Below are 8988 nucleotides of genomic sequence, written 5' to 3'. Positions count from 1 at the left end.
GAAAGGTATACCTGGGCACGGGGTTAACCTCGGAGCTTAGGAACAAGTTAATTAAATTTCTTCAAGCTAATGCCGATTGTTTCGCATGGTCCCATATAGATATGACAGGTGTACCACCGGGAGTGACGACTCACAAGCTCAGCCTTGACGGGAGGTTCCCCCCGGTGAAGCAGAAGAGAAGGCCCATGGCAGAGGCAAAACACGCCTTCGTGAAGGAGGAGGTAACAAAGCTTTTGAAAATAGGCTCTATCCGGGAGGTAAACTACCTGGACTGGCTAGCTAACGTAGTAGTGGTGCCGAAAAAAGGTAATAAATTCCGAATGTGCGTTGATTATAAGGATCTAAACAAACATTGCCTGAAGGATTCATTTCTGATGCCTCACATTGATAGAATGATCGATGCGACGGCCGGACATGTGATGTTAAGTTTTCTCGATGCTTACTCCGGGTATAACCAAATCCGGATTCACCCGGAGGATCAAGATAAAACATCCTTTATTACTCGGTATGGGACTTACTGTTACAATGTCATGCCTTTCGGATTAAAAAATACCGGTGCAACTTACCAACGCCTAGTTAATGGAATGTTCGAAGAACAAATAAGGAAAACACTAGAAGTTTATATAGACGACATGGTGGTCAAGTCCCTGGAAACAGAGGACCATTTAAAGCATTGGCAGGAAACCTTCGATGTACTCCGCAAGTACAACATGAAGCTTAACCCGGAAAAATGTGCCTTCGGTGTCCGATCTGGCAAATATTTGGGCTTCATGGTGTCAAACCGGGGGATTGAAATCAACCCGGATAAGATTAAAGCCATCGATGATACTGAGGTGGTGAATAACGTCAAAGGAGTGTAGAGGCTCACCGGAAGGATAACGGCGCTGAGTCGTTTCATATCGAGGTCTTCGAATAAGAGTCACCGTTTTTTCTCCTTACTAAGGAAGAAGAATGACTTCGTTTGGACACCGGAGTGTCAAAGAGCTTTGCAATAATTGAAAAGGTACTTGTCCAGCCCGCCTCTACTGCACACACCGAAAGCGGACAAACAGCTTTTTCTCTACCTTGCCGTATCCAAGGTAGCAGTAAGTGGTGTTTTGGTCCGAGAAGAATCAAGTACGCAATTCCCTTTATATTATGTGAGTATAACTTTAGAGGATGCAGAGACCCGTTAATCCGTTATCCCCACCTAGAAAAGTTGGCATTAGCATTGGTAAGTGCTTCTAGAAAGCTCAAGTCTTACTTTCAATGCCATGTGTAGTGACTACTTACCCTCTAAAGAACATCATGCATAAACCGGAATTATCGGGTAGACTAACTAAATGGGTTGTAGAGATTAGCGGATATGATATCGAATATAAGCCTCGGACGGCCATCAAGTCCCAGATCTTAGCCAATTTTGTGGCAGACTTTTCCCCGGCTATGATACTCGAGGTTGAGAAAGAACTTCTGCTGACCTCGGGAAAAACTTCGGGTATTTGGTCGTTACACACGGACGGGGCCTCGAAACTCAAAGGTTCCGGGCTAGGAATCGTCCTTAGAACTCCCGCCGGGGATGTCGTTCGACAATCCATCAGAACTGTTAAATTGACTAACAATAAAGCCGAGTATGAGGCTGTGATTGCAGGTTTGGAATTAGCTCGGAGTATGGGGGCCGAAATAATTGAAGCAAAATGCGACTCTCTCTTGGTCGTTAACCAGGTGAATAGCGTCTTCGAGGTTAAGGACGAACGGATGCAAAGGTATCTGGAAAAAATCCAAGTGATACTACACCGGTTTAAAGAATGGACCATGCAACATGTACCCAGGGAGCAGAACAGCGAAGCCGATGCATTGGCCAATTTGGGATCTTCAATCGAAGGGGAAGAAATCAACCCCGGGACTATGGTGCACTTGATGAATTCGGCGATAGAAAACAGACATGCTGAAATAAACACAATGGGTTTAACTTGGGATTGGCGCAACAAATACATCGACTACTTGCAAGATGGAAAGCTCCAGAGTGACCCAAAATAATCACGGTCACTAAGGACAAAAGCAGTGCGGTTATGCTTGGTAAACGGTCAATTGTATTGACGGTCTTTCTTCAGACCCCTGGCCAAGTGTTTGGGTCCCGGAGAAACCGAGTATATGATGAAAGAAGTACACGAGGGGACTTGCGGCAATTACTCCGGTGCTGAAGCCTTAGTCGAAAAAATTATCAGAGCCGGTTACTACTTGAATCGGATGGAGGAAGATTCGAAGACTTTTGTCCGGAAATGTGACGGGTGTCAAAGACATGCCCCGATGATTCATCAGCCCGGGGAGTTGCTGCACTCGGTGATATCACCTTGGCCCTTCATGAAGTGGGGAATGGACATTGTTGGTCCATTGCCATGGGCACCAGGTAAGGCCTGTTTTATTTTGTTTATGACTGACTATTTCTCCAAATGGGTTGAAGCGCAGGCCTTCGAAAAGATTAGAGAAAGAATTTATTGACTTCATATGGGACCACATCATCTGTCGTTTTGGCATCCCGGCCGAGATAACTTGTGATAACGATCCTCAGTTCGTTGGCAGCAAAGTCAATGATTTCCTCGAAGGGTTGAAGATCAAGAAAATTGTGTCAATCCCGTATCACCCAAGTGCAAACGGACAGGAAGAATCCACAAATAAAACAATAATTCAAAATCTAAGGAAAAGACTTGAAACATCGAAGCATCGCTGGAGGGAGGTGCTTCCAGAGGTATTATAGGCTTACAGAACCACAGCAAAATCAAGCACGGGAGAAACACCTTTATCGTTGGTCTACGGGGATGAAGCCCTCATCCCTGCAGAAGTTGGCGAACCGAGTCTCTGGTTCAGATACGCCACCAGTGAATCAAACGAGGAGGCCATAGCCGTAAAACTCGACCTCACGGATGAACTTCGCAAAAATACGTTGGTCCGAATTGCAGCCCAGAAACAGAGAATGGAAAGGTACTACAACTGGAGGGCCAATTTTCCACATTTCCAAGTTGGGGACTTGGTGCTTCGAAAAGTTACTTTGAACACCAAGAATCCCAACGATGTTAAGTTGGGTCAGAACTGGGAAGGGTCGTACAAGATAATCAGAATAAGGGTAAAGGGTCATATCAGCTGGAATCCATGGACGGACAACGGTTGCTCAATATCGGGAACGTGGCGCATTTGAAGAGATATTACTGCTAAGGTGTAGACACTTGCCCTTGTGTTATATTTTGCTCATCTTTCTTTTTCGCAGGAATTCAAGTACCGAATGAATCTAGGTGTTAGGTCTGAAAACACGTGTTGCACTCTTTTCCTTAGTACGGTTTTGTCCCAAAATGGGTTTTCCGACAAGGTTTTTAATGAGGCAACAAGTACAACGTGTTACTTGGTAAACACAAAGTTAAGTGTCCAGAAACTCGGGGGTATACCCTACGAGTGGGAGTGGATAGTGCTTACCCGATCATGCAACTCGGATAAACACTAGGGGACTACTATACCCACATCGAGGCTTACCCCGGTAAACAGAAAACGAAGCAGCTCAACAAAGCAGAACGTCGTTGGGTCCTCGAAATTTTGTTTCTCACCTTCGTCCAAAACCGGACCTTCTGTATTAGGTTTCGATGTAAGGACTAACGATTAGAATGAATCGTGTCCACTTAGTATTTGCTACGGCAAAAACAGAAGGAAATGGATGAAATCCTCATATCATGTACATATAAATACTTGCAATGAAAATATTATTGAAAATTCAGATTACTGCATTTCGGATATGACTATTGTTAAACACCCTACCCCGGTGTTTACCGCCGAATTTTGGCATCGCTTTATCCAGATACCCTACACCGGGTACTGCAGTCGAAATTCGACAAAGGCATAAGGTCACATTCAACCAAGCCAAAATCTTTAACACCTTTGAATGGGGACTGCTATATCAGAATTTGCTAAGGCTGGGATTCAGGTGTCCGAACCTAATCCATAATGAATGAACGGGCGAAAAAATATCGACCCTAAAATGCCTAACGTGATTCGGAGACGTATGAATTCACAGAGCATAATTAAGTCTCATGGGCAAATAACTTGACCAAATCCCCGGACAAATTATGCCGGACAAAGTGAAAAGCCGATAACGAGGCATAAAACCGAAAAAATATCTCCGAGTAAAAGTCATAATAAACACAGATCGAAGAATAAAGAAAGTTAACAAGAAAAATGCACATTCCATAAATGTAAGGTTTTTTACACTTATTCCGACGAAGTTGAAAAACAAAAATCAAGCCAAAACGGCAAAGACAAAATAAAGGCTAAGTGCAGGCCCTGATCTATCCAGTGCAGCTGGATCCAGAATGCTCGGATACTGTTCGCTAGAAATCTTCGAAATTAGTATCGAGGGCTCTCTTGGCTTCTTCCTCGGTCATTTTGGCTTCGAGTATCAGGGCCGGGAGATTTGCAAAACCATGTTCGGCTTGCTCAAGGGTGGCCCTCAGGGACTTCCACCATTCATACTCCACCGCAATCGTGGTATGAGCCTCGGCAGCCTCCACACTCCTAAGGGCTTCTGCCAAATCGGCCTCAGCCTGGGCCAGCTTGGCCACTAATTCATCTCTCTCTTCATCGAGGATTCTTTGGATTTGAGTGGCCGACCCGAGATCGGCTTTGAGAAGGTCATCAGCCTTGGCTGTCTCCTCAAGTTCGGTTTTCAGCTCATCGCATATTCGGGCCCTATCCTCGGCTTTTTGCTCGAATACCCTCATCCTCTCCTTATACTTAGCACTCTCGGATTCAAGCAGCCGATGCCTCTCGGCCATGTTCACGGCATCAGTCTTGACCGAGTCAAGCTCCCCCCGGAGTTGAGAGATAGTGGCTTCAAGTTCACCAAGCCTCGAAGAAAAACGAGCATTATCTTGGCTAAGGCCGACCTTGTCCGCTTTCAGAAGCCGGTTCTTCTCGACTATCCCGGCCAACTCATCCTTTAACCGAAGGTTTTCGGCCTTCGCTGCTTCGAGCTCAGGTTGAAGGCTAGAAAGGGCAGCAGCTCGGTTCAATTGATCCTCCTTCACTTGCAAAAGGTGCTGGAACTTCTCCGTTTCCCGACCCTGGGCATCCAGCTGGCCCCTAAGGTCGTTAACCTCTTGCTGAGCACGGATGAAGGCTTCATTGACTAGCACCACGCTCTGTGAAAGAAACGAGACATTAAACTTGGATAAAACGAGAAGGAAAATTCACATCGAATTATGGAAAGATAGGTTGATTAGCTTATCCGATTACCCGCGTGCATGCCCTCGTTAATAAGACTCTGCCAGGGGACCCCGGTCATCTTCCGCTTATCCGAGTCCGAGACGAGGGGCCTTAGGTAGCTTGCAACCCCCACAGGACGTGATAAAAAACTGCAGTCCTCGGGGACGGAAATCACGGCCGATCTTGTCCTTCTAGGTTCCACACTCGGGCCCGGAAAGATGCACACCAGGCTATCTCTTGCACCAGTTTTGGTGGACTAGCTAGTTGCCCCCGTGACTAGAGAGATAGGGAGATGCCCAAAACCGGCAGCTTCCCCGGTAGCAGGAGGAGTATCCGAACATATCATCAAAGTTATCCGACCTTGAAGCTGGAGTTGGAGAAGCTAGAGTTGGAGAAGTCGGAGCAGCCTCGGTAGAGGCAGGGACCTCGGAGGTTGCAGCAGTTTCGTCACCGGGCAGTGGACCAGCATCCATTGGAGCCTTGGTCTCGGGGACCGGCTCAGCCCTCTGATCGGCTTCGGTAGCTGGTGCATGCCCGGACCTTCTGGTCCTTTGCAGGGGGGTCTCCTCGGATGAAACATCACCTAAAATATCAACATATTCAATCAACCTTAGAAGAGTCGGGTAAAGAACTTCTTCCCCACCTGTGTGCAATGCCGGAGCTGACGAACCCTTCCCTGGATGAAGGAAGTGGTGGAATGGTGGTATCCTTCTCCGGAATAGAAGCAACCGAAGGGGTCACACCGATCCTCCGAACTAGGAAATCGGGCTCAGTTTGGTCTCTTAGAGTCCGAACGACGCTTCTTGCCCTCTTTTTCAGTTTCTGCCCTTTGTCCGAGGGATTTCTCCTCCTTTTGTTGGCAACAGCAATAATACGGGATGTACCCGCTGAATCAAATTCGGGTGCCGGCGCAGCGGGTTCGACTGCTGGCTCCGGTCTTGGGTCCACTGAGCCCTTGGGTAAACCTGAATACCGAAGATGTTATAAAAGGGAAAAGAAAAAAATGAGGATATAATGTGTTCCAAATCAAGCAGAATTCCCCATGTCAGTTCTCCATGGGTGTACTGATCGAGGAGAGCTCCAACCCATTCATTCATGTTCCGGACAGCCGGAGGTATCCATGCCACGGCTGATATAAAGAAGGGGAGAAACCATTTTAATATGATGAGGAAAGTGTTTAACAAAGCGTTCAAGGGTAATTATTGAAGAAGGAACTTACGATTATCATTCCACCTCTCCGGAAAGGGCATATAGTCAGCTGAAATAATGTCCGCGGTCCTCACCCGGATGTAGCGCTCTAGCCAACCTCGGTTCTGTCTACATCCATCTTCGAAAAGATCGGATTTCGGCTTCGCTTGGCGAGCTTGATCACACCCCCTAGGAACAACCTCGGAGAATATACACGGATGAAGTGAGCCATCGTAAACTCCCTTTTTACGTCATTGTCCAACAACCGGAGGCAGGCCACAGTCCTCCAGACTATCGGGCTAATTTGGGCCAGGGTCACATTATATGTCCGGCACATATCCAATATAACCGGGTCAATTGGGGGGTCGAACTTGAGTGTAAAGGGATAGGTATAAACGTACAGGAAGCCCTCCCTGTAATCGGCGATCGATTCGTCGGGTCCGGGGGAAAACACTTGCACCGGACGGTTATCCCATCCGCAATCAGCCCGGACTTGATCAAGTTTGTCCTCGGTAATGGACGATGGATACCGCCTTACATCAAACCCACTATCAGCGACCGGAGAAGGCTTCTCAACTTCAAACTCCTTGTTATAGTTGGGTTTGGACGGTATAATGTCCAAAGCAGTGGGCTCAACGACGATTTTTCCCTTGGGTTGTGAAGTTGGCTCGGTTCCTTGAGAAGAAACTGAGGGAACATCCTAGAAGGTGGTTTCGGTGTTGGCATACATTTGAATTAGATAATGAAAAAGGAGAGATTCGGTGAACTCGATGAGGGAGAAGGAACAAGTTACAAAAAATAAGAGTAAAGAAGCAATTGAGAGAAAATTTCAAAATGGCAAAGTGAGAGAAGAAGAAAAGTAGCACTTTCAGTTAAAAGAACGGCAGTAGAGAAGTTGACAAAGTTGGTCTTTTTATGATCGAAACAAATAGGAAGGGGGATGATCACAATCAAAGAAGAAAATTGGAGAGAAGGACGATCAGTGAGTGAAAGAAGTGAAGAAGGGGAAGTGAAAATGGTAAAAAGAGGGGGTTAAAGGCCTTATATAGGCATGGGGACCGAGACGGTTACAGATCCCAGCCAACTGGGGGGTGCCACGTGTCCTACAATTAATGAGACGTGAGTTGAAGAGACGTGCGTTACGGCGGTTGCCAAAGTCGACCACTCGGGGTGAGACACGTGGCTGACGGCTGAGGGACGTGACATAACTGTTCCCGCCAAAAATTTAAAGATAAGAACGGGCTTATGACACCACCGATTTGTTGATTCATCCACTTCCCGTTAGTCCAGTAAAACTACAGTCCGGGAAGTGTGAGGACTATCTGTATACGGTAAAAATCGAATATAAGCAAGACCGGTGAGACCGGGGACCGGAGATAAGAAGAGATAGACATGATCACCGAGTCTTCCCTTAGAACTGGTGATATTGCACCAGCTGCGGTTGACCTGAGAAAAGTGAAGCGAATTTGTTTGGTCCGGTATCAGCGGACCAAACTCCGCATTACAGCCAATCCGGTTTCAGCATGACCGAGTTGATCATGGTCGTTGGTCCGGTTTCAGCATTACCGAGTTGATCGTGGCCGTTAGTCCGGTTAATCAGTTATAAAATCGCCACGCGTCAACATCGTTCTGTCACATTGTACCGACGACCGTACGGGTGTTAGACCGTACGACCCAACCTCATCCTTTTAGGGTTTACTTTATTCTGAAAAAGGCTTTATGTTGTAGGCAAGGCCGCAAGGCCCATAAGGCAAAATATATAACAAGCAAATCTATAATTATTTCCTATAAACCCAAAATAGATTAAAGTTCATCCACATATCCTATACCTCACTTACAAATTCAATTGGTTACCTAAATTCGGGGTAAACAACCATAATTATGAAGTGAAGTAGGCCTCTGGTTTGAGAAATGGATTAACGGTCTAGGGGATGGGAAAATGGAGGGGATGATCTTGGGGTGGGTGGGTGGGGTGGGGATGTATTTCTTTTTTCATATTGTACTTCAGTTTATGTTTTAGTTATACTAATAGAAAAAATAAATTACAAGTGTCATTTTATAATTGGTCTATCAAACACATTAGAAGCAAGTGTGTGAGATATACAAAGGTGTTTAAAAGATATACTTTTGTCAAGTTTAAGTGTCTATCTGGTCACTAGCTAAGTTTGAATGTCTATCTCCTCCAACATATAGATGTGGTTGCGGCATTGAAATATTTTGAGTAAAGTTTAGAGTTTTTCTTATTTCTAAATAGCATTAATTGCAAACGAAGAACTACGTGAAGGAGAAAAGAAAAAAAAAAGGAAAAAGAATCCAGTAATCTACAAGACCAAAATAAATAGGGAAAAGACAAATTCATAGTTTTGAATGCGAATTTTGTTTAAGGTAGATTCAAATATTTAGTTTAGTTTGTATTTCATAAGGTTTCATCTGGTTATTTGTATCTTTGGGTTAGAATTCAATATGCTTTTAAATTTTTGTGGTGGTTGTTCTCATAAAGATATATAAGAAAAGAAAACACGAAAATAGAAATAAGGAATACTAGCAATATCGATCTCTTAGTTATTAGTAATTTTA

The sequence above is a fragment of the Lycium barbarum genome, chromosome 5 (assembly GCF_019175385.1).
Source record: "Lycium barbarum isolate Lr01 chromosome 5, ASM1917538v2, whole genome shotgun sequence".
NCBI lineage: Eukaryota > Viridiplantae > Streptophyta > Magnoliopsida > Solanales > Solanaceae > Lycium > Lycium barbarum.
This window is presented reverse-complemented; position numbering follows the sequence as displayed.